Source organism: Canis lupus, chromosome 8 (genome assembly GCF_048164855.1).
Source record: "Canis lupus baileyi chromosome 8, mCanLup2.hap1, whole genome shotgun sequence".
Lineage (NCBI taxonomy): Eukaryota > Metazoa > Chordata > Mammalia > Carnivora > Canidae > Canis > Canis lupus.
In genome coordinates, this window is record NC_132845.1 from 52,944,423 (window position 1) to 52,972,281 (window position 27,859).

The 27,859-nt window shown below is 41.8% G+C and overlaps 1 long non-coding RNA gene across 1 annotated transcript; it reads left to right on the forward strand.

The window, feature by feature from the left end:
* Positions 1 to 5,913: 5,913 nt before the first annotated feature.
* LOC140638530 (uncharacterized) lies at positions 5,914 to 23,214 on the forward strand. The gene is made up of 3 exons (XR_012035551.1): positions 5,914 to 6,290; positions 22,027 to 22,131; positions 23,105 to 23,214. It is a non-coding gene; the product is annotated as an uncharacterized lncRNA (long non-coding RNA).
* The last annotated feature ends 4,645 nt before the right edge of the window (positions 23,215 to 27,859 follow it).

The window sequence follows — 27,859 nt, forward strand, 5'->3', positions numbered from 1 at the left end:
TCTAAGAAAACAATGGTGATATGCTTGGGCTCAACCAGCTGACAAGTAAGTGACAAATGTGTCCCAACACTCCCAGAGCCTGAAACTTGGTCTCTGAATACTTCCTATCTACAAGACCAGAATATTGGCTGTTCCACACAATGAACATCACCTTCTCCAAAAAAGCACCTGCTCCCCCAGATAAGTATGGGGGAAAAAAACAAGCCCAACCTATACATCTGCTGACAAATTTCAAGAATGTTACAGTATCCCCAATTGGGATTCCTCTTGCAAATCCAAGCCCTCAGCACAAACTCTGCCTTTGCTCCACTGACCCAATAAGAAAGAAGAGATGGATAACCTTTGCAAGGCAGCTCATTCAGTTCACATCACCCTACCCTGTGGTGTAGGTCGGGGTGCAGGGTGAGAACCCCAAGGCCACTGGGTGGGTAGAAGGAGATGTACCCTGGGGCCCCAGCATGGTGATGAAGGGATATCTGTGGAATATGGTAGACAGAGTGGGCCCAGGACAGGAGCTGTTCCTCTTGAATCCACAGGGTTCTTCAGAACAAAAATCAAAGGTATGTTGCTATGAAAGACAGAAGCAGGGATCCCTGGGTGGCATAGTGGTTTGGCACCTGCCTTTGGCCCAGGGCGCGATCCTGGAGACCCGGGATCAAATCCCATGTCGGGCTCCCGGTGCATGGAGCCTGCTTCTCCCTCTGCCTGTGTCTCTGCCTCTCTCTCTCTCTCTCTCTCTCTGTGTGACTATCATAAATAAATAAAGAAAAAAAATATTTAAAAAAAAAAAAAAGAAAGACAGAAGCAGAATGCCCACCAACCTGAAACCCAAAGAAGCAGGTGTCAGCACCTAGCCCTTTATTCACCCTCAGCTTCCAGGAGAGCAGAGCACCAGGGCCAAGAACCCTAGGCCTCCCATTTGATGCAACTACATAGTTCAGGGGCAGGGAAAAAATGCCAAAGGAAAGAATTTAATATTACCACACATCACCAACCATCTCTCAGAAGGCAGGATGTCAAGGTATCTTGTCCTACCAGTTGAACAGAGGCCATGACATTCAACCCAAAAGGAGCATATTCCAGACAGACAGGAATTTGTGGCCAGGCCCACTCTGTTCCCCACATCCAGCGTGGCCACGGAGGGTTATGTATACTCAGTAAGAACAAACACAGTGAAAGGCAATGGGAAGCCCAGTGTCCACAAATAGAATCACAGCCACTCATGGGTTAAACTGCTGCTGCCAGCCCCCTCCTGACCCCACCCTGCTTCCCTCCCTGACAAGGGATCCTCTACTGCCCACAGTGCTATTCATGGCCACAGACACCTCTGAAGAGATGCAAATTTTTGGAGTCCTACAGGGGACCTGGAAAAGTGTTTTCGGAGAGGAGCACGATCCCTAAGTTACAAAGAACTACTTCTGTGGATCTGAATCACCGTCAGCCAGAATGCTCCTTAGCTTAGGCATGGAGCAAATGTAGAGTCCTTTGGTGCCGTGGACTGCTGAGGAGCTGATTCTACATCACTGGATGCAAACAAATGTGTCTGGAGAGTAGATGTGAAACTCCAGTGGTGGGTCAGGGGAGACCCTGTCAGCCGGCACAGCCACCCAAACCACAGGAGAACCCGTTCATAGGCACACAACAGAAACCATGGGTTAGGGGTTGGCCCTGCAGGTGGTTACTGGTATTCCTTCTTCATGGCTGCTGGTCCCGTGGACATTTGCTACTACACCTGTGTCACCTGGCAGATCATCTCACCCAGGACTCACCTGAAGGTATTGTAGGTCGTGTCCTTACCCAGTGGATGGAATGCACATGAGGTAGCAAACCTTCTCTACCAACACTCAAATTTGTCCAAAGTACATAGCACAGAGTACCAGGCAGCGCATGGTTTTTCTCATTTTCCATCTGTGATGATTACTGCAGACATACCCCCAGGTTAGTCTCCTGACCCAAAACCCAACAACTCTACCACTTCCACATGAAAGCAAACAGCAAAGAGGCAGCTAGACAGGCAGACTTTAGTGCAGAGAGAGGAGTCACCATCCTCAAGTTATTACACACACACACACACACACACGGTGTGTGTCCTGCCATCATTCATCTCTAAGCATCTGTGACTTTGGGAGTCAACACCTAAGGTGAGGATCTCTAATGGAGAAGCCTGTAGGCTCCTGGGTAAACAGCTTTCATTTTAAAAGGCAAACATGCCTCAGACAGATCACAAGACACACCAAACAGTCACTAGGCCAGAACAGGGTGCTTCCCAAACTGGAATAATCTTCCAGAAATGGCTACAACTGAAAACACCAACAGCATTTACCTCAGCCATCTCCAGGTCCTTCTTAGGGACGGTAGTGTTGTTCATCTCAGGAACTGGTCTAGATTCTGAATCTGACAAAAGATGGAGGCTGATTGTGGTTTGTGTACCCTCTATGCCTTCCTCCCCGATCTTGCACTCTTTCCCACACTAAGTCTCTTATCAGAATAGACGGTTTTCCACATGACTCAAGTGGCTCCTTTGCTAAGAGAGATGCCAGTCATGTGATATGAGGGAGACATTACAGGGCCCTGGGTTCCAGTGTTTCTTTAAGGAATTAGCCAGTGGTGGACAGGGCAGGGTAGAACTGGCTGGAAATCAACACTGAAATTGGGGTGCTCAGTGTATATCACAGAAAACCCCTTTCTCTTCATAGATTAAAAGTCAACGTGAGAATAGCGTTTGGCGAGTGATATCAATGTACCTTCCACACAAATGGCATGCATTCTTTCCTCGGGCCACAGGTTGATGGTTCAATCTTTCACTTTACAGATGAGATCTAGAATATGTGACTGGCCATATGTAAATATTTAAGAAAAGAAATGTACTTAGTCAATGGCATAAATGTGAGCAAAGAAAAAATAGGTGGACTGAGCAGTAAAGCTATGGCATTATACTGATAATATTACATGTTATTCATAAAAATACATGTAATTAATGTAATTACATTACATGAAATTCATACAATTACATGAATTTCAATGATGAATGTAGTACTGTAGATTTCAAATAAAAATAAAGGAATCTCCATAAAGAGTAAATAAATGCCTTTTTATTAAGTCTTTTTTTAAGTCTTCACCACTGAGTGGGTGAAGGAAGGAAGCTCAGGCCCACGACCCCTCCAGGCTCATCAATTCCAGAGAGGGGTGGAAAGAATGAGGGGGTGGGAGGGTCTGCAGTCAGAGGAGGGGCAGGAACTCCAACTGTCATGGGGACAGGTGCCCTGCTGCCTGGGGGCACCTGAGGAATACACCCTCCTGTCACCCTTTCAGACAACCTGCTGTCCTTAGGTAGCTCTTGTGATTCTCTCCAGGATACACAGTGATCACCCACAGGAACTGGAAGGATGCTGTGTAGTTTCATAGCAGCAATTGGGCTGCTGCACTTCACAACGTGCCCCCTACTTCTCCCTGGAGGGTTCTGCATCTCAGGTCTTCCCGGCATCAGTACCTGCCTCCTGTGTCTCTCAGGCAGCATCTTTCCTTCCAGTATGCCCAGTCTTGAACAGATAATGGATATCTATAAGAATCACAACACCACCAACTCTCCTGACACTAAACAACATAGACGTCCTCCCACAAACACCCGTGACAACACCCATCAACCTTCCATACCTGTGTTTCAAGTAGGCTTTCTCCCTGCTTTACTGTGCTATCTCCCTCTCCCAAATCCGAGCCTTGACCTGGGGGAGAAAAACACCTCCACCTTCAGTTGTGCCAGACTGTGCACCAAACAAAGAGGATGAAAAAGCAACCACTTACCCAGTTGTCTTGAGCATTCTTCTCATGAACTGTGATCTGAAAAAGCCAGCACACCAAAAGCCCATGGTTAAGGACTCAATGAGCCACTGCTGTCCCCTGCAGGAGGTGCCAAGGGTTCAGCACAGTGGGTAGAGCTCAGGTTACCTGGTGTCTGAAGGTCAGCTCTGCCTCCAACAACTGTTCTTGCATTTGTTGGATTTATTTCCTGTGAGTTACAATAGCTTTCGTCAGATAAAGCCCATTATTGGGTAGGATTTTAAATAAGTGGCCCATGTGGCTATCCTCCTCTTATCTGTCCCCCTCATCCAATTTATCCTGACACAGGAAACACTTGTCACATGATTACAAATGTACAGTTGGATCAAAGCTATTGTTACATCCTTCCCTTACTCACTTTCCCACACCTGCAGGGTTCAGAGTTGATATAATTTCCTTACCTGTCTTCAATCATTCCCTTATTTATCCTGTGACAAGTGTCTTTTGTCATAAATCTCTTCTCTCCTTTAAGTTCTATCCTTACCATGTTTCCCAGGGTGGCAAAGACCAGGGCCATCGGATGGCACTACTGTGTTTTGGGTATGATTCAACCTACAACAAATGCTTTCCTAAAATGAGGACAATTTACACCACCCTCAGGGACACTGGTGTGGATGAATTTTCCACAGAATCAGGTCAGCACTATGGATCAGGACATTTAGTAATGTATTGTGCTATTCATTCCAAAACTTCTATTTTTTTTTTTTGTCTGTTAATTCTCTCTGGATAAATCTATGAATTTTTGTTTCCATTACTTGTTAACTGAGCCTAAACATTGTACAAAGGTTAAAAATAAAAAGTGGACAGGGGTTTCAGGAGCTGGTAGTATATAATAACTGAACTCACTTGTGCTTTTCTCTTTCTTCTGTGGCTACTTTTAAAAATTCCTTTGCAGCTGACAGCTGATTCTTCTTTGCCACCAATTCAGAGTGTCTTTTCCAGTTTCCTAAGATGGGAAAGGTATTTACATAGTCCAGTAGCCAAGACCCACAAGTTCTGCAGTTTTCCCTCTCAGCACTCTTGATGGCCTAGATTTGAATGTCCCTTCTTCCCTCCCCCATAAAGACACAGACTGACAACACAATCAGAGAAATTAATTGAAAGCCCCATTTAGGGTTAAAGAAAACAAAACTCTGGCTGCTGCCAAGTCCCCTGCAATCAGAGCTGTCTTTATATTCTCTACTTCAATTTATTCATCATCAAGTCTTCAAATAACATTACACTTTGTGCTCTCTTAGAGTTGGTTCTTTTGTTTGAGACGGTAAAGGCTCATTTCAGTTCAAAGTGAAAAGCCATGTCTGACCAACTATACCCTTTAGGATGAAGTGGGGGATCATCGTTAGTCCTACAACTTGGGGAGCCCTGATTCTCAGGCCAAGGATGTGCCTGGACAGACAATCAGCCCAAAAGAAAGCCTTTCAGAATATGGCTTCATCAGTATTGCAACTCACTCCCAGACATCTCTAGGGTTTAGAAGTACAATCCCTGCTTTCCTCCACTGAAGATCCCAGAAGAAAAGGCCAATCTTTGTGCCAGAAATATGTACTGATACATAAAATATGTACTGATACATATGTACTGATACATACATCATAATGATGTGAACTGTCACATAGTTAAGGTGTTAACTCCTGGAAATAGATTTCAGGTAGAAAACTATCAACTGCATGGAGTCAACCTACTTTCAGAAGACGAATTCATTGATAGTGAAGGTAGCAAAGGGCAATGCTTCTGTTAGAAAGGCTGTTTGGCTGTGTCGCCCTTACATTCTTTTGTTCATCATGTTGATTTTTAAAGAATTTCAACCTGACACTTGATTTACTCAAGAATCACATGCAAAAAGAAACTTAGAAACTGAGGCAAAACTCTAGACAGAGAAATACACATGCATTTGCGTCTGGTCCTTCAGTAGAAGTTTTCTGGAATGGCTGTAATGTAGTTACTTGGTTTAAGGTGTTGAAGAAAGGTAGTCCGAATACTGTACTTTACCCCAAAAAGAACTTACCGATAAACAAACAAACAAAAATGCCAGTGAGACAGAGCAACCCGTACCCCTGCTGTGTGAAGGAATAACACAAAGCTGAGTCTCCAGGGAAGAGAATGAATAATTTTACTTTTTAATATGAATGAAGGACTCTAAGGTCCTGATCTCCTCTGAGAAAAAAATAAAAGGAAATACTGGGCAAAAGAGGAAACTTGGGAGTGAATGCACCAAATTTCTAACTAGCACATGAAGAATAGGAGAACAAGATGAAGAAGAAGGCAGTCTTAGAGATGCCAGCCTGATAGTTGGAGCGACTCTCCGCATGGTAAGGTGTGACTGCTACCCTCATCAGTAGTTCTGTACTCATCACTGAATTCCGGAATAGGCAAGTGAACTGCAAAGAAACTGAACAACTTTATGGGCACAAGCTTAGGAGGAAACAAGTGAAGTTCAGGGTCAGCCAACAAAGGTGAGCCCTTTTTTTTTTTTTTTCCTTTTCTCTGGGTGAATTGTGGGGCCCTGAAGTTTGCTCTTTCTATCAAGTTGGACCCGGTGGGAGGGGGTGGGGGCAGGCATCCAACCGCCGGCGGCCCCTGCCCCGCCCTCGCATCCTTCCCAGTCTGCGGAGCCCCGGACCCTCCCTGAGCCCGGCCGCCAGGCTGGCCCCGGGTTGGAGCTGGGGATTCTCACCCACAGGGCGGGCGGCGAGGGCGGGGGGTGGGCTGTCCAGTGTCACTGGCAGGAGTTGGCGTCTACGCAGTCGGATCTGTGCCCTGTCCTGTCCTCCAGTGGCTGAGCCAGGCCCACGTTTTATACAGTGTGAGGGACAAGTCATGATGGGGGCGGTGGGCTTCAGGTCTCACAAGTGCACTCTGCCTGAGATTCACTGGGATTTGGAGTCTTCCCAGGGGGCGGGGTGGGCGGAGGGTGGGCAGCAACTTCCTTTCGGTTCTAACGAAGTACTTGGAATTACACTCAGCTCTTTGGTTACACTGCACACTTTGGTTGGGACCCAAGAGAGTGACACCTAAAAAATCAGGCGGACAGGAAATACCACAGCCTTTTTAGGGATTGAGCCTGCAATGAATGATCTCAACTGCACACTGAATGAAGGGATCCAGTACTGCGGGTGCCCCAACCTACTTTTCAGAAACAAACTCCAACAGTTTCTGCAGCAAGAGAATTCCATTTTTCTCTACACATTCTTGATCCAAGTCTTATACTGAACAACAAATTCAGGGCTGATAAGAACTTGTAATGAGACTAAAACCTAAAGGACAATGTAGACAGGCCTAGAGGGGCTCCAAGTATCAAAGGGATTAATGCCAGTACATTCCTACTCCTATCCCAAATAAATCACATAACAACATTTGACAAGCAGTTAGAAGAGAAAGGAAAAGGCAGGTTCCAGAAATCAAGGTAGGAAGGGAAGACACAATTCTACTGAATACATTTGGCAAAAATACTCTAGATCCTATTCTAAAAGGAAGACAGTTTTCTATACTGGCCACCACATAAATTCACACAACAGTATTTGTGGAAAACTGTTTGGAGATTCCTCAAAGAGTTAAAAATAGATCTGCCCTACAACCCAGCAATTGCACTGCTGGGGATTTACCCCAAAGATACAGATGCAGTGAAACGCCAAGACACCTGCACCCCGATGTTTATAGCGGCAATGTCCACAATAGCCAAACTGTGGAAGGAGCCTCAGTGTCCATCGAAAGATGAATGGATAAAGAAGATGTGGTCTATGTATACAATGGAATATTACTCAGGCATTAGAAGCAACAAATACCCACCATTTGCTTCGACGTGGATGGAACTGGAGGGTGTTATGCTGAGTGAAATAAGTCATTCGGAGAAGGACAAGCATTATATGGTCTCATTCATTTGGGGAATATAAAAAATAGTGAAAGGGAATAAAGGGGAAAGGAGAAAAAATGAGTGGGAAATATCAGAAAGGGAGACAGAACATGAGAGACTCCTAACTCTGGGAAACAAACTAGGGGTAGTAGAAAGGGAGGTGGGTGGGGGGTGGGGGGTGACTGGGTGACGGGCACTGAGGGGGGCACTTGATGGGATGAGCACTGGGTGTTATTCTATATGTTGGCAAATTGAACAGCAATAAAAAATAAATTTATTTTTTAAAAAATAGTATTTGTGACAATTAACACAGGAATATCTTACTTTTCTGCAGCCACTTTTCTCTGTTCATAGAATTCAACCAAGGTATCCACTTTCTTCCTCAGCTGTTTCAATTCTGCTTCCTTTGTTGTTTTCACAGAACTCAATGTATTGTACTTGTCTTCTAGGAAGGACCTTTTTATTGTCTGCAAAGGATGCTTTTCTTCTGTGTGTGTGTGCACATGACTTGAGAACTTGCTTGTGTTGGGGAAAGGGGAAGGGTGAGGACCTTGAGGGCAGGAAGGCATTCTTACTCTTCCTAATGCAAACTCATTAATCCCCACCACATGGGGATTTCTTCCCACAAAACAACATACCTTCCTGGTCACATTTCGTGGACCTCAAGTCTCTCAGCTCTGGTTCCTCGAATTTATCTTGCGACTTTAAGAGATATGAAAAAAGACATTCAAGCAATCGTGATCACAAAACAATGTGAGTGCACCTAATAGGACAGGATTATTCAGTACAAGAAAGAAAGACCTTGAGCCATAAATGGAACGAGGAGAAAGTAAGGAAGGTGGAAAATAGTTCAAGTCAAAGAACTCATAAATGTCTTTCATAGTGAAAGATATATATATATAAATATGTATATAAGTATGTACATATATGTAAGTATATACATATTTATATATATACATACATATGTATATGCATATTTATCTTCCCCTATTCACATTGAAAATTCTGTGTTCATCATTAAGAGAGGAAGGGTCTGTATAATTTGGCTAGCTATCGCCCTTTATCTCTCAAATATCTTGTGGGATTTTCTATATATCTTGGAGGGTAGGGCTGAATGATGTGATAATTGCCTAGCTGTGAAAATAAACCATACTTCCTAGTCCTTGAAATAGCAAAACTCATCATGGTGGTCCTAAGTGAAATTCCAGTTCAGTGTTCAGTAGGAGTTTCAGTTCCCAGATGCTCACTCTCTACAGTAGTAAACAGCTAGCAAATATGCTGTACTCACATCACCCAATGAACAAAAAGCCTCCCAAGCCACATTATGGTAAACTCAATAGTCAACTCATTTTTTAAAAAATTATTTTATTTAAATTCAATTAATTAATATATAGTGTATTATTAGTTTCAGAGGTAGAATTCAGTGATTCATTAGTTCCATATCATACCCAGTGCTCATTTACATCAGGTGCCCTCCTTAATGACCATCACATAATTACCCCAACACCCAATCCAACTCCCCTCCAGCAAGACTCAATTTGTTTCCTAGAGTTAAGAGTCTCTTATGGTTTGTTTCCCTCTCTGAGTTCATCTTTTTTTATTTTTCCCCCCCTCCCCCTTTGATCTTCTATTTTGTTCCTAAATTCCACATATTACTGAAATCATATGATAATCTAGAGCAGAGTTTGGGAGTAGGTGGTGGAAAGGTGAGAGGGTAGCAGTCACACCTTACCCAAGAGGAACAAGCATAAGGACTACATTCCACCTCTTTTCATAAACCATGCATCAAGAATGATGATATGTTTAGTGTTAAAAGAAACATCAAACTAGAAACCTGTGGCAGTGAAATAATCCTTCAAAACACACTACAGAGTAAGGAAAACTGTCAGGGATAATGACGGGCATCACTTCAATGGTAAAAGGGTCAATTCTCCAAAAAGACATAATAATTTCTAATGTGCATGCATTAACAACAGCATCAAAATACATGAGGCAGGGATCCCTGGATGGCGCAGCGGTTTGGCGCCTGCCTTTGGCCCAGGGCGCGATCCTGGAGACCCGGGATCGACTCCCACGTCGGGCTCCCAGTGCATGGAGCCTGCTTCTCCCTCTGCCTGTGTCTCTGCCTCTCTCTCTCTCTCTCTGTGACTATCACAAATAAATAAAAATGTAAAAAAAAAATACATGAGGCAGAAACTGAAAGAATTGCTGATGAAAATAGACAAATCTATTATTATGGCTGGAAAACTCAAAATCCTCTCTCAGTCATTGACAGATCCAGCAGATACAGCAATTCCATAAGAACACAGGTGAACTGAACAGCATCATCAATCAACTGGATCCATTAACATCTATAGAACATTTCATCCAACAACAGAATATACATTCTTCTCAAGCTAACACGGAACTTTCACTGATACAGGCTATATTCAGGGCCCTAAAATACATCTGAACAACCAAAGAAACAGAAATCACAGGAAGTATGTTCTCAGACCACAAATGACTCAAACTGGACATCGAGAACAGAAGGAGGGATGACTGGGTGGCTCAGAGGTTTGGCACCTGCCTTCGGCCCAGGGAGTGATCCTGGAGACCTAGGATCAAGTCCCACATAGGGCTCCCTGCACGGAGTCTGCTCTCTGTCTGTGTCTCAGCCTCTCTCTCTGTATCTCTCATGAATAAATAAATAAAATCCTTTTAAAAAAAAAAAGGACAAAAGTACAGGTGCAGAACAACAAAAAAGTGAATATTAAACAATACACTTCTAAAGAACACATGGGTTAGAGGGGAGATAGGTGGAGGGATGGGTGAAAGAGGTGAAGGGGATTAAGAGTACACTTATTGTAATGAGCACATGCTGAGTCACCATGTCCACCTGAAACTAATATTATACCATTTATCAATTATACTTGAACTTTAAAAACTGAATCACAGAAGGCACTTCAACAGAACTTTTTAAATATTTCAATTTAAATGATAGTGGAAAATGAACATATTAGAGGGAAGTTGGTAGTATTGAATGCATATTAAAGGTCCAGTGACTATAAAATTTTCTGCTTACTTATTATTACAAATATGTCTATCTATAAGGTATGTTATTATACTTACAGCAAGAATGGTTCTCCAGAGGTAAATTAGAAATGCACAAATTCCCAAGGAGGCAATTATAATGGTAAGGGTCCACAGAATCCGAACACCATCAGAGCCAAGAGGGAAATGGCCAGGCAAAATATGGACAAGCTGAAATAATATTTGAAATAATGAGGAATCTCAAAGACATTTACAATGTATCTGTCACAAAGAATCAACTTTACAAACCCTCAACCAGCCTCCAGAAGGTAAGCATACCTCTCAAATGCCTCCTTATGGAGGAGAAGGAGCACAGATGGATTATAAAGGAACAAGGGGAAATTGTTGGGAGTGAGGAGTATGTTTGCTTTCTTACTGTGGTGATGGCTTCATTGCTGCTTACCCATGTCAAATATCAACTAATTGTATTCCTGAAAAAGATGTTGTTATCATACATAAATTATATCACACTGAAGCTGTGGAAAACATCTAATAGGCAAATCTTAAGAGATTTTATTTTGCCTACAAACACATTGCAAATATTTTTTCTATAGTGAACAGAACTTAAGAATTTATAAGCCAACTTCAAATAGACAAAATAGTAAATGCAAACTTATAGTAGATAAGAAGTCAATGACTTCTATTGTACCTTCATGAAATATCTGGATAAACTCTGTTTGAACATTTCCAAAATGACACCCAAAATTTATGGAAGAGTGAGAGAAAGCAAGAAGATGAAATGTACTAAAGATACAAATGAGAATGTTATATAGACAGATGTTTATACATAAGGACATAAATGAGAGAGATGGAAGGCTACTGTTATAACAATTTGGGATTTTTATTCCAACAAAAAATCATAATTATTATGTAATTTCTGAAAACATTGATGTTTCCTTTCAATGCTCACTTTGCTTCTGAATCACAACCCAAAAGATCAGATTTCTGAAGTACATGATAATTTGCATCATCAGGTGATCCTCTATATTTTGATGACACCTGTGAGATTTTAAGTTATTTGAACACCTATCTCCAAACAGCGAATGAAAGGAATTCATGTTCCTATTTCTTAGTATGGTACTTAAATCAGTCAATAGCAACTATGAAATTTAATTTCTAAAAGAATACAAAATTCCTAAATATGGTCACCAAAACAAAGAACACATCTCCTTTAACAAAAACTAGAGTTAAAAGTATTTGAGGAGAAAAGACACTCACAATGCAAATCATCCTAATTCACATCAAGTTTGAATTTTGTGCAGACACACCTTTCTAGAAAGTAGCCTATGAAATCTATAACATTTTCATCTTCAGCTCTCACAGCTAAGGTCACCAGAATGTATGCTGGTGGGAAACACACACTGTCTTGGAATAGCCATGGACTGAAAGAGAGCAGGAGCTGTCAGCACAATGGTTGATCATGGGAATCAAGTGCACAAAACAGAGTCCACCTTGTCACAAATGTAAAACATCCCCAGTCATAGGCACTCTTGTACATCTGGCAGCTCTCTGGATGCTGATATCAGTAGCTTACTCTTAATTAGATTACCTCCAATAGGGCCAATAACACTAGGCTCTCAGAGACCATGGCCATGAACAAGTGGAGGTGGGAAACACAAGATGAGTTAGTTTATGCAAGAGCTCAGAGATGAGGGGGAAGGGAGAACTGAACTGATCTATGAGATGCAGCCCAGGGAGATGGGAATAATTCCAATAATGCCTACCAAGGAGTTTCCTCCTTTGAAGATTCAAAAGAAACAGAATAGAGTCTGTTTTGACTGGAGGTATTCATGTGGGATGATTCTGCCTCAATACAAGGGTTGTTCCTGACTACTGGGACTTTCCAGATCCCTCTCTAAGAATCTGGTGGATGCCAATCTAAAGAATTCTACTTATTTCTATGGGTGTTCCCTATCTGGCTCTTTCTCTCTCTCCTGGAGGTACAGGTTTTGCTTTTTTTTTTAATTAAGATTTAATTTATTTATTTGATAGAGAGCGAGCAAGAAAGAGTGAGAGAGCAAAAGCAGGGCAGGGGACAGAGGAAGAGGGAGAAGCAGGCTCCCACTGAGCAGTGAGCCGGATGCTGGACTCAATTCCCAGGCCCTGAGCCAAAGGCAGACACTTAAGTGACTGAGCCACTCGGGTGCTCCCAGGTTTTCCTTTTTAATGATAGAGTAAAATATTCACACTGGGAATCAGATATTTCATCATATTTGGACACTCCTAAGAACATTCAGGCCCTTTTTGCTTGGGTAAATCAACAGTCTGCACTTACGGCCAAGGGAAGGACAACAATTCATTCACTTCCTGATCATGTCAAATGATTTTCCTATGGCAAATGTCCCAGCAGGATGTGGCCACTTAGTGTCTGCTGGCTTCTCAGGGCTCTCATTGACCTGGCAGGACACAAAGTCCCTGGGGGCAGCCTCCAAGAACAGAAGGAAAGGGCTGACCCAGAAGTTGTTTGAAGTCAACAACCCAGGAAACATAGAGTACAAAGGACTTTTCACTTTTTAACACTCTAGTACCAACACCGATGCTTAAGATACCACTGTTCTCAGAGCTGCCATACTTAAGACAACATTTAAGATGATCTCTAAATCTACAAGACTTGAAGCAGGATTCTGACAGGACTTCCAGAAGTCTGTCTAATACAGTTCCTGTTACAGAAGAGTTTCTGGCAGTTTTTAAAACAATTTTAATGAGAGTGGCTTAGTCAGTTAAGCGTCTGACTCTTGATTTCAGCTCAGGTCATGATCTCAGGTTCATGAGATCGAGCCCCTGGTCAGGCTTTGCACTGAGCTGGAGTCTGCTTAAGATTCTGTCTGCTGCGTATCAGATAAAGGGCTAGTTTCCAAGATCTATAAAGAACTTATTAAACTCAACACCAAAGAAACAAACAATCCAATCATCCAAACAATCCAAATGGGCAAAAGACATGAACAGAAATCTCACAGAGGAAGACATAGACATGGCCAACACGCACATGAGAAAATACTCCGCATCACTTGCCATCAGGGAAATACAAATCAAAACCACAATGAGATACCACCTCACACCAGTGAGAAAGGGGAAAATTAACAAGGCAGGAAACCACAAATGTTGGAGAGGATGCGGAGAAAAGGGAACCCTCTTACACTGTTGGTGGAAATGTGAACTGGTGCAACCACTCTGGAAAAGTGTGTGGAGGTTCCTCAAAGAGTTAAAAATAGATCTGCCCTACAACCCAGCAATTGCACTGTTGGGGATTTACCCCAAAGATGCAGATGCAATGAGATGCCGGGACACCTGCACCCTGACATAGCAGCAATGTCCACAATAGCCAAACTGTGGAAGGAGCCTCGGTGTCCATGGAAAGATGAATGGATAAAGAAGATGTGGTTTATGTATACAATGGAATATTACTCAGCCATTAGAAATGACAAATATCCACCATTTGCTTCAACGTGGATGGAACTGGAGGGTATTATGCTGAGTGAAATAAGTCAATCGGAGAAGGACAAACATATGTTCTCATTTATTTGGGGAATATAAATAATAGTGAAAGGGAATAGAAGGGAAGGGAGAAGAAATGGGTAGGAAATATCAGAAAGAGACACAGAACATAAAGACTCCTAACTCCGGGAAGTGAACTAGGGGTGGTGGAAGGGGAGGAGGGCGGGGGGTGGGGGTGACTGGGTGACGGGCACTGAGCGGGGCACTTGACGGGATGAGCACTGGGTGTTATTCTGTATGTTGGCAAATTGAACACCAATAAAAAATAAATTTATTATTTTAAAAAAAGGCATAGAAGGCAGTTGGAGAATCTCTTACTGCAGAGATAAAATAACTAAAATCTAGTCAAGTCAAAATTAAAAATGCTATAACCAAGATGCAGTCCCAAGTCGAAGTCATAAAAACAAGAATAGATGAAGCAGAGGAGTGAATCAGTGATACAGAAGATAAAATTACAGAAAAAGAGGGAAACAAAGGTGATGGACCACTAAGGTAGATTTAGTAGATTTAGGAAACTAAATGACTTAATAAAACGTGTAACATTTGTAACATCGGAGTCCCAGAAGATGAAAAGAGAAATAAAGGAGGAGGTTTATTCAAACAAATTAGAGCTGAAAAATTCCCTAATCTGGGGAAGGACACAGACATTAAAATCCAAGAAGCACAAAGAATTCCCAATCAATTCAACAAAAGCTGACCATCACAAAGGCACAACATAGCCAAATTCACAAAATATACAGACAAGGAAAAAATTCTGAAAGCAGCAAGGGAAAAAAGTCCTCAACCTACAAGAGAAGACAGATAAGACTCACACTGGATCTGTCCACAGAGATTCGGCAGGCCAGAAAGAAATGGGAGAAAATATTTAACTTGGGAATATTTTGGGAAAAATATATTGGGAAAAATATATTGGGGAAAAAAAGTCAGCCAAGAATTCTTTATCCAACAAGGCTGTCATCCAGAATAGAAGGAGAGATAAAGAGTTTCCTCAATAAACAAAAACTAACGGAGTGCATGACCATTAAATCAACCCTGCAAAAAATCTTAAGGGAGACTCTTTGAGGAGAGAAAAAATACCACAAGCAACAAAGACTAGAAAGGGCCAGAGAACATCACCAGAAACACCACCTCTACAAATAACACAATGACACTAAATTCTTATTGTTTAATAATCACTCTGAATGTAAATGGACTAAATGCACCAATCAAAAGACATAGGTAATCAAACTGGGGAAAAGTGGGGGGAATTCCTGGGTGGCTCAGTTGTTAAGCATCTTCCTTCAGCTCAGGTCATGATCCTGGAGTCCTGAGTGTGAGCTTTGTGTCAGTCTCCCTGCTCAGCCAAGAGTCGGCTTCACCACCTGCCTCTGATCCTCCTTCCCTGCTCACACCCTCACTCTCTCCCTCTCAAAGAATAAATAACATATCTTAAAAAAAAAAAGGATGGAGGGGATCCCTGGGTGGCTCAGCGGTTTGGCGCCTGCCTTTGGCCCAGGGTGTGATCCTGGAGTCACGGGATCGAGTCCCGCATCGGGCTCCCGGCATGGAGCCTGCTTCTCCCTCCTCCTGTGTCTCTGCCTCTCTCTCTCTATGTCTATCATAAATAAATAAATCTTTAAAAAAAGGATGGATTAAAAGAAAAACAAGATCCATCTATATTCTGCCTACAAGAGACTTGTTTTAGACGAAACCTACAAACCACCAAAACTGAAACAGGAAAAAAACAAAAATTTCACAGATCCATAACCAGTAAAGAAATTGAATTAGTAATTCAAAATCTCCCAATAAATAAAAGTCCTGGGCTGGATGGCTTCCCTGGAGAATTCTAGCAGACATTTAAAGAAGATCTAATACCTATTCTCAAATTGTCCCAAAAAATAGAGATGGAAAAAAAAACTTCCAAACTCATTCTATGAAGCCAGCATTACCTTGATTTCAAAATCAGACTAAGACCCCACTAAAATAAAGAGAATTACAGGCCAATATCACCAATGAAAATGGACGCAAAAATTATCAATAAAATACTAGCAAATCGAATTAAGAGGACATTAAAAGCATTATTCACTACCATCAAGTGGCATTTATTCCTCGGTTGGTTCAATATTCACAAATCAATCAACATGATACATCATATTAATAAAAGAAAGGATAAGAAGAAGCACGTGATCCTCTCAAGAGATGCAGAAAAAGCATCTGACCAAATACAGCATCCTTTCCCCATAAAAACCCTCAATAAAGTAGGGATAGGTGAAATATACCTCAACATCATAAAGGCCATAATTGAAAGACTGACAACTAATATCATGCTTAATGGGGAAAAACTGAGATCATTTCCCTTCAGTCAGGAATAAGACAAGGATGTCCACCCTCACCATTACTATTTAACATAGTACTGAAAGTCTTATCCTCAATAATCAGACAACAAAAATAAATAGAAAGCATCCTAATTGGCAAGGAAGAAGTCACACTTTCACCATTTGCAGATGACATGATACTCTATCAGAAAACATGAAAGATTCCACCAAAAAGTTGCTAGAACTCATACATGAATTCAGCAAAGTCACAGGATATAAAATCAATGTGCAGAAATGTGTTACATTTCTATATGCCAATAACAAAGCAGCAAAACAAAAAGAGAAATCAAAGAATAGATCCCACTTGCAAATGCACAAAAACACAATGATTCCTAGGAATAAATCTAACTTAAGAGATAAAATATCTGAAAAAAAAAAGAAATAAAATATCTGCACTCTGGAGAACTATTGAACATTTATGAAAGAAATTGAAGAAGACATAAAGAGATAGAAAAACATTCCACACTTATGGATTGGGAGAACAAATATTATTAAAATATATCTATACTACCCAAGGCAATCTACACGTTTAATGCTGTCCCTATCAAAATACCCAGCTTCTTTCATAGAGCTAGAACAAACAACCCTAAAATTTCTGTGCAACCACAAAACATCCCAAATAGCCAAACAGCCCTGAAAAAGAAAACTAGAGGTATCACATTTCCAGATTTTAAGCTATATTAGAAAGCTGTAGTCATCAGGACAGTGTGGTACTGGCACAAAAACAGACACATAGATCAAGGGAACAGGGAACCAGAGATAGACCCACACTATATGGTAAACTAATCTTGGACAAAGCAGGAAAGAATATCCAATGGAAAATGACAGTTTGTTCAACAAATGGTGTAGGAAAACTGGACAGCAACACGCAGAAGAATGAAACCGGACTACTTCCTTACACTAGACACAAAAATAAATTCAAAATGAAGAAAGACTTCAATGTGAGACAGGAAACAATCATCCTAGAGGAAAACCAAGCAGAAATGTCTTTGACCTCAGCCACAGCAACTTCTAATTAGACATATCATCAAAAGAAGCGACACAGAAGCAAAAATGAATTACCGGGACTTCATCAAGATAAAAAGTTCATGCACAGCAAAGGAAACAATCCACAAAACTAAAAGCCAGTCAAATACCTGACAAAGGATTAGTATCTAAAATCTATAAAGAACTAATCAAACTCAACACCAGAAAAACAAATAATCCAGTTAAGAATTGGGCAGAAGATATGAATAGACACTTTCCCAAAGAAGACATCTGCATAGCTAACCCACACATGAAAAGATGCTCAAAAAAAAAAAAAAAGACAAGAGTCATATGATCCTCTTAATAGATGCAGAGAAAGCACTTGACAAAATACAGCATCCATTCCTGATTAAAACTCTTCAAAGTGTAGAGATAGAGGGAACATTTCTCAATATCTTAAAAGCCATTTATGAAAAGCCCATAGTGAATATCATTCTCAATGGGGAAAAATTGAGAGCCCTTCCCCTAAGATCAGGAACACGACAGGGATGTCCACTCTCACCATTGTTATTCAACACAGTATTAGAGTCCTAGCCTCAGCAATCAGACAACAAAAAGAAAGAAAAAGTGCTCAAATTGGCAAAGAAGTCAAACTCTCCCTCTTCGCAGATGACACGATACTGTGTATAGAAAACCCAAAAGATTCCACCCCAAGATTGCTAGAACAGCGATTCAGCAATGTGGCAGGATACAAATCAATGCACAGAAATGAGTAGCATTTCTATACAGTAACAGTGAGACTGAAGAAAGAGAAAATAAAGAATCAATCTCACTTACAATTGCACCCAAAAGCATAAGATACCTAGGAATAAACCTAACCAAAGAGATAAAGGATCTATACCCTAAAAACTACAGAACAATTCTGATAAATTGAGGAAGACACAAAGAGATGGAAAAACATTCCAGGCTCATGGATTGGAAGAATAAATATCGTGAAAATTTCCATGCTACCCAGGGCAACTTACATGTTCAGTGCAATCCCTATCAAAATACCATGGACTTTGTTCAGAGAGTTAGAACAAGTAATCTTAAGATTTGTATGCAATCAGAAAAGACCCCAAATAGCCAGAGGAATATTGAAGAAGAAAACTAATGCTAGGGGCATCACTAATGCTAGGGGCATCCAAAATGTTGGATTTCAAACTGTATTATAAAGCTGTGATTATCAAGACTGTGGTACTGGCACAAAAACAGACACATAGACCAATGAAGAGAATAGAGAACTCAGATATGGGCACTCGACTCTATGGTCAACTAATATAATATTCGACAGAGCAGGAAAGACTATCCACTGGAAAAACTACAGTCTCTTCATTAAATGGTGCTGGGAAAATTGGACAGCCACGTGCAGAAGAATGAAACTAGACCATTCTCTTACACCATACATAAAGATAAACTCAAGATGGTTGAAAGATCTAAATGTGAGACAAGAATCCATCAAAATCCTAGAGGAGAACACAGGCAACAACCTTTTCAAACTTGGCCACAGTAACTTCTTGCAAGATATATCTATGAATGCAAGGGAAACAAAAGCAAAAATGAACTATTGGGACTTAATCAGGATAAAAAGTTTCTGCGCAGCAAAAGAAACAGTCAACTAAACTAAGAGACAACCTATAGAATGGGAGAAAATATTTGCAAATGACATATCAGATAAAGCTAGTATGCAAGATGTATAAAGAACTTATCAAGCTCAACATCTAATAAACAAACAATCCAATCATGAAATGGGCAGCAGACATGAACAGAATTTTCTCCAAAGAAGACATACACCTGGCAACAAGCATATGAGATAATGTTCCGCATCACCTGCCATCAGGGAAATACAAATAAAAACCACAATGAAATACCAACTCATACCACTGAGTTTGGCAAAAATTAACAAGACAGGAAACAACAAATTTGAAGAAGATGTGGAGAAGGGGGAACCCTCTTGCACTGTTGGTAGGAATGCAAACTGGTGCAGCCACTCTGGAAAACAGTGCAGAGGTTTCTCAAGAAGTTAAAAATAGAGCCACCCTACGACCCAGCAATTGCACTACTGGGTATTTACCCCAAAGATACTGATGTAATGAAATGACAAGACACCTGCACCCCAATGTTCATAGCAGCAATGTCGACAATAGCCAAACTGTGGAAGGAGCCTTGATGTCCTTTGACAGATGAATGGATAAAGAAGATGTGATATATGTATACAATGGAATATCACTCAGCCATTAGAAGGGAAGAATACCCACCATTTGCTTCAACATGGATGGAGGATATTATGCTGAGTGAAGTAAGTCCATCTGAGAAGACAATCATCATATGGTTTCACTCATACGTGGAATATAAGAAATAGTGAAAGGGATTATGAGGGAAAGGAGGGGAACTGAGTGGGAAAAATTAGAGAAGGAGACAAACCATGAGAGGCTTCTAACTCTAGGAAACAAAGGGTTGCAGAAGGGGAGGCGGACGGGGGGTGGTGGGATAACTGGGTGACAGGCACTGAGGAAGGTACTTAATGGGATGAGCACTGGATGCTATACTATATGTTGGCAAATTGAATTTAAATTTAAAAAGTTAAAAAAATTAATTTAAAAAGTTATAAATACTAAAAAAAAAAGAAAAGATGCTCAACATCACTCATCATCAGGGAATACAAATCAAAACTGCAATGAGATACCACTTCTCACACCTGTCAGAATAGCTAAAATTAGCAACACAAGAAAGAACAGGAATTGGCAAAGACGAGCAGAAAGGAGAACCCTCTTGCCCTGTGGTGGGAAAGCAAAAGGGTACAGCCATGTGCAAACAATAGGAAAGTTCCTCAAAAAGTTAAAACTAGAATGACCCTATGAAACAGCATTTCCACTACCAGATATTTACCCAAAGGATACAAAAATACAGATTCCAAGGGATACATGCACCTCAATGTTTATATCAGCATTATCAATATAACCAAACTATAGAGAGGGCCCAGAAGTCTATCAAATGAGGAATGGATAGGGGATCCCTAGGTGGCACAGCGGTTTGGCGCCTGCCTTTGGCCCAGGGCGCGATCCTGGAGACCCCGGATCGAATCCCACGTCGAGCTCCCGGTGCATGGAGCCTGCTTCTCCCTCTACCTATGTCTCTGCCTCTCTCTCTCTCTCTCTCTCTCCCTCTGTGTGTGACTATCATAAGTAAATAAAAAAATGAGGAATAGATAAAGAAGATATGGTATAATTTACAATAGAAGGATGCCTGGGTGGCTCAATGGTTGAGTGTCTGCCTTCAGCCCAGGGTGTGATCCTGGGATCCTGGGATTGAGTCCTGCATTGGGCTCCCTGCATGGAGCCTGCTTCTTTCTCTGCCATGTCTCTGCCTCTCTCTGTGTGTGTCTCTCATGAATAAATGACTAATATATTTTTAAAAATACAATGGAATATTATTCAGCCATCAAAAAGAATTAAATCTCGCCATTTGGAGCAACATGGATGGAGCTAGAGTGTATTTGGCTAAGTGAAATAAGCCAGTCAGAAAAACATAAATACCATATGATCACATGCATACATGGAATTTAAGAAGGAAAGAAAACAAACATATGGAAAGTGGGAAAAGGAAAAAAGGACTGGGGGATATGAGCCATAAGGGACTCTTAATGATAGAGAAAAACTGAGGGTTGATGGAGGGAAGTGAGTGGGTGATGGGCTACATGGGTGATGGGTGTTAAAGAGGGGGCTTGTTGTGATGACCACTGGATGAATCACTGGAGCCTATTCCAGCAATCAATATCGCACTATATGTTAACCAACAAAATTTAAATTTAAAAAGGACAAACACCTCAATGGATTTTCATATCTTCACACAACCTTCCTTCTTGACATTATAAACCTAATATTTTCAGGTTTCCATCCTTGTCAATTCTACTCCATCCAGACCAGGCAGCACAGACAGGACCCAGAACTTGATGTGGACAACTGTGGCCACAAACCCGTTCAGGCTAACTGAGAAACCTGCTCTGTGGTCCTCAGTCTTCAGGAAGAATTGAAATTCTTATGAAGTTCCCATCAAGAACCCCATGAAAAAGCTATTATTTAACCACAATGTGAAAGAACTCCGTAAGAAGGGAGACACCATTGATGTGCCATGTTTACTCACATTCGGGTTTGGGTAACCAGGACATAAAAATAAGAGGAGCCAGAAGAGCAGACTCTGTACCTCCATGTCCTAGTCTCTATAAGACTAATACATTTCCCCAACTCATTCAAGCCCAAGACAGCTGAAAATCATTGCTCTAAAACTGATCACTTTTATTATTATGTAAATTTCTTATAAACAGGAATCATTCTAGCACTGCTAAATAAGAAAAAGCAATCTCTTTAACATAAACTTCAAAAATAAGGATAACAACAAGTGTTCAATTCTGTCTAGATGCTATTGCCTGCCTCAAGAGCCCCTGAGTGTGGCTGTCCTGATTATAGGAGACAACAGGGATGCCTGGGTGGCTCAGTGGTTGAGCATCTGCCTTCAGCTCAGGTATGATCCTGGGTCCTGGGACTGAGTTCTGCATCGGGTTCCCCGTGGGGAGCCTGCTTCTCCCTCTGCCTATGTCTCTGCCTCTCTTTCTGTGTCTCTCATGAATAAATAAATAAAATATTGAAAAAGGAAGAAGAGGAAGAAGAAGAAGAAGAAGAAGAAGAAGACAACACCAGCTACAGAAGGGGTGGAGTCTAGCCCAAAAGTGAATGGGAGAGAGGCCCAGTCTATAAGGGGAACTAGGGCATTCCAGGAAGGATGTCCAGGGTCACCCTAATTATAACTGGAGCAGGGACAGGGAAAGAAATAGCAGTGAACAGAGTTTGGGGCCCCCAAACAGGTGAGATTGCTCATGGGTGTGAGAAGTGTCCCCAAAGCCAGAGTCAGCCTCCTCTCTAGGGAACACCTCATGGCCCCTGGAGACAGGACCAGGAGCCTAGAGTTTGAGATCCAGCTGTGCTGCTTACAGCTGTGTGACCCTGGGCTGGTTTCCTTCTGTAAAATGGGAGTGTCCATACCTATGTCATAGGCAACTGTGCTGAGGACAAGAGGAAGCCACATGCTGAGCACCTATGGACAATAGCATCATCATCTCCATGGCACAAGTGTCTTCCCAGATCCGGTGCCTTAAAAGTGTCACAGCTGTTAATGACAACACTGGTGACAAGCCAGGTCACTCCTGTTTCAGGCCTATGCTAAGCGCTGCCCTTTGTAGAAATCATCTCTTAGGCTCCAGATGGCAGGAGGAGGTCATAAGGTGTGGGGAGGGCTCTGGGCCCCTGGCAAGGCTGAGGCATTCCTGGGCCCAGGGAAGGGTGAGTGAGTGAAGGCCCCTAGGGAGTGCTGGGGAATGGAGCTCCTGGGCTCCTTGGAAGGAATGGGGGATTGGGCATCCCTGGAAAGGGATGGAGAAGTCTTGCAGGATTCCTGGGTCCCCAAAGGGCAGATCCCTCCCACACCTATGCTGGTGCAGGCTGGGACCTGGAAGCAGCAGCAGCAGTAGCAGCAACAGCAGCATTCAGAGGCAGCAGAGGCAGCAAATCCGTGGGGCAGTGGATGGAGCAGTGAAGAATGCTCTGGCAGGCAAGTGGTATCACCAGGCTGGGCTGCCCTTGGCCCCTTCCCCCTTCCCCAGCCACCTCACTAGCTCTGGCCCTGACCTCACCCTCCAGCAGGGCATGAGAAAGCCAGGCAGAGGTGGACCCCTGGGGCCAAGGAAGGGTCCCTCCCCAGACCTCTGTGTCCTGGTGGTTGAATGGGCCCCTGGAATCAGGAGACAGACTCTGGACCCAGAGTCCTATCTGATGGGGCTTAGGGAGAATCATGGAGGGACAGCACATAGCACCAGTTCATTCACAGAATAAAAGCACAACACAAGGTCCCCTTGGATGCTGATGTCAGTTTGTTACCCCAGCCACATTCTGAGCACTCCTCAGGGACATGGAAGCAGGAGTGTAGCTGACATTAATTTGAAAAAACAAAGATGCTGGAATATGGGCACTCCTGATGCTCTTACAAATCAACGTCCAACACTGCCCTCCTCACCCTTCTCAGAGTGGGGAAATTGAGGCAGTCAGGGATTTGGCCAGGATGACACAGTGGTTTCTGAGGGTTTTGCTGATTACATCTGACCATATCCCTTTTTTCTGAAGTTTACTTCTTTTAATCTTGCAGCTCTGGGACAAATTCCACCTGGTGAGGATAAAGCAAACCCTTCCTGACTTAGTCCTACTGTCATTTCCTACCGATGCCCCATGCCCCTCCTCTGCCCCTGTGCAGTTCCACAGATGGGCTGGAACCATGTGGTAGCCTCAGTAGGCTCCACCAAGCATGTCAGGGTGTCCTCTGACGAGGGAAGTTGGATGCAGCCCTATGATGCGCTCTGACCGGTGAAATGTGAGTGCGTGTGAGGTGTGCCACCTGGAACAGAACAATGGAGTCTGGCCACCTCCTTTGGCCATCTCTCCCAGCTCCTGGAAGTTACCTATGGTGGGTTCTCTTTTATCCTGGTCCCGGGAAGACCATGTAGACATGTGGCAGGACAAGAAAGATACCTCCCTTATTAGAAGCTCCTAGGACGTGGGACTACTGGGTACTCACTGTAACATCTAGTCCATCCTAACTGGTATGCATCCTCTGTTCTGCTCTCTATGAGGCAGCACAGCCTAACATTTGAGCGTGAACTCTGTTGTCAGATACACATGGGTTTGAGTTCTAGCCCTGCCCTTTGATTCGCTCTAACTTCAGGCAATTTGGTTTGAGTCTTTGAGCCTCCATTTCCACTCTGTAAAATAGATGGTTGTACGATCTCAGGTTGGGAGGGGATTAAATGAAACAACAATACATGAAAATCTTTGAGTCCAGAGCCTGGAACACACACTAAATGTTCAATAAATATTAGCTGTATACCTTTATGTCTGGACTGTAAGCATTCAGAAAATGCAACAATGTATTATTACAAAAGAAGGACATGTTACTTTTTGGCCTGTGTATCTCCTCAAATTTTGTTTTCAATAAATAGGATAATATATGTATATTCATTCATAGCCTTTTTTCTTAATAAGATACTGTGCTATTTTTATGTTACAAATAAAGATTTGCATATCTTTTTAAATTATACAGTATCAAATACCATGAATAATTTAATCATTTCTCTATTGTTGGTCATTTTCATAGGTTGCATATGGTATTGAAAATAAGTGAAGTAGAATAAAAACTATACTAATGCATTGTAGGTTAGAATAAATGTTTTTTTAAAGATCGTATTTATTTGTTCATGAGACACAGAAAGAGAGAGGCAGACATAGGCAGAGGGAGAAGCAGGCTCCATGCAGGGAACCCAATGTGGAACTTGATTCCAGGGATCAAGCCCTGAGCCAAAGGCAGACCTTCAACCTGTCAGCGACTCAAATGTCCCTAGGCTAGAATAAATACTATTTTGTTGACTTTCGTTGATTATGTATATATATATATATATATATATATATATATATATATATATATATATTGGGTTGCAATTTAGAATGTATTCCTTACTAGGGCTAATGTTTGAAAAACCTGTGGTAATTGTTGACTTGAATTTTTTTTTTCAAATTTTGAAAGAAGACAAATAGCCTTCAGGGGCACCTAGAAGTTTATAGAGTCTTGAGTAGAAGGGAAGGCTCTGCCTTGGTTAGAATCTTAGCTCCTTCACTCATTAGCTGTGTGCCTGTCTCTGAGCCTCAACATGCTCAACTCCAAAATGGGGATGGTGATGAGATTTTGTACTGTGGGGCACTATTGCCTGAGGACAGAATGATTGATAAAGATCTCTGAAGCACACCTGACATAAAGCACTCCATAAACAAGATATCCTATCTTTTCTGACATTTTTTAGTTACTGCCTTTACATCTGGAATATCTTTCAGGGCAAAGCCTAACCGTCGACTGTGTCTCCTGATCTCCACCCTCCCCAAAAATATGCTGGTGTTCTTTCCAGTGCCGGCAAAAGCCTGGAGTTCATAATGTGTTGAGTTCAATTACTTCTTTGTTATAGATCAATATCCAGGCAATCCAGGACTCCAGAGTAGGGCGTATTACCTCTTGCAGTCCCAGGACTTAAATCAAAGCACAGAAGGACCTTCATTCATCCTCATATCCCCTCCTACTAATCAGAGGGGATCAGGAGAGATGGAGGACCCAAGGAACCCCTGACACCAGAAGGGTGAGAGTCTGGAGTCAAGACAGATCTTGGGGAATCCCGGGGAGCAGAAAAGGAGGAAGAGACACAGAAAGTGGGAACAGGGGAATGGGGGTTGGATGAGGGTGAGACTAGGACTGGAGATGAAGGACTGGTGGGCATATAGTCAAGAATAAAACAGGAGTCAAAGAAAAACTTTCAAAGGATAGGACATGATATTTGAGCTCAATAATAGTGCTACTGATAATGATCCTACAACAAATGTCTCCTTCCAGAATGAGCATCCCATTTTGTGGGACAAGCTTGTATAATCTCACTATTATCTATGTCACTCTACTACTTTGTATGCGTAGTTTTTAAATTTTGCACACAAATGGTGGGAGGGAAGTAACTTGATGCTCATGACTAATCTTGGGATCTCCCAAGAATGTGTGTATTTTAAAAGGTAGATTCTCTCCTGGGGCACAGAGGGACAACACCCATAACTCTTAGGAGTGGTGGGAGTTATGAGCGGTTGGATCCCTCAGAAAGTGACTCTGGACAAGGATGTGAGTATAAGTAGTGTCTCTGGAAGGGTCTTCAGGAAGCAATTATAAGAGCTAAGGATGTGAAGAAGGAAGGAGCCAACAAACAATACAGGATGTTAGTGAAGAGGTTACTGCTGTGGGCAATTCTGTCTCCATCCACTGGGAACATCCAGAAGACTGTGCAGAACAGCCTTGCATCATCATACTCAAGTGTGCAAAGACCTGCATGGGATGAGTGCTTCCTTCATGGACATTAGTTACCTGGCAGAAGTGCTCACTCTCATGGCCAAAGAAGCCAAGGACAATCAACCCTCAGGCAAAGAGCAGCAGGCAATTGCAGGAGGCAGCCACTGTGTGTACAAGATGGGGAGTGCCAGGGAAGACAGCAGGGCACTAACCCTTTCATCACATGTTTGTATTCAATATTATGACCCATGAGATCTGAAACACTAAGAAATTAGTGTAGGACCCCACATCATAAGTAAAATGATTATCATGGTTCCTTAAATTTATTATCATTTATACTTTCAACACTGACACCTCTTTAACAAATAACTTCTGTCCCATGAATAACCCCAACCCCACCATTTCAGTCTTAGAAGTCTCAAGTCAAGCACACTTTCTTATAAGCACTCTTCAAAACTTGCCAAAGACAAAAGCATAGTTCAAGGGATAGAGTGCTACCTAGGGTGTATACTTTGCACGTAGAACAGTGAACACTTTATTCCTCCACGAAAAATTTTCCCATTCCTTGGCATTTCAGAAGGCATGGGATCTGAAGTTTAGACTGCTCCCTATCCTTGAAATCAGTGTTACAGAGTATAGTTTTCCAAGCTTAACAGCAACTGATAATATGCTGCACTAGTGACAAAATAAATATCTACTCACATTCTCTTCCTATAAATATTAACAATTAACTGTGTGTCTTTAAATCAAATATATATATTATATATAAGTATATATATATTTATATGTGTGTGTTTATATCATATACACATAAAAACATATATATATATTGAGAGCAAGAGACAGGAGGGTGTCAGTTGTGGGGAGGGCCAGAGAGAGAGGGAGACTCTTAAGCAGGCTCCATGCTAAGTGTGGAGCCCGATTGGGGGCTCAATCTCATGACCCTGAAATCATGACCTGAGCCAAATGAATAGTCAGATGCTTAGTTGATCAATCCACCCAGGCACCCTCAAATCAAGTATCTTTTAGTTCCTCTAATAATCTCTGTATAGCATTTGTTGGTGTTATTCTATTATGATAATCATGATTTTTCTCTCCATGAATATTAATTAGCCACTAGAATGGTAGGCAACAACTTTATAGAACACCAAATGATAACACATCCATCGTAGTTCAGAAAACTACATTATCATATAATACATAATGTTATATATGTGTGTGTGTGTTATCTTAATGTAAACTATGTAAAACAGATCTTTCTGTGATTTCTATATAATTGTGTATTATTCAATTACTGTAACACAAATGCTATTATTTAAATAAAACAACAGAACAG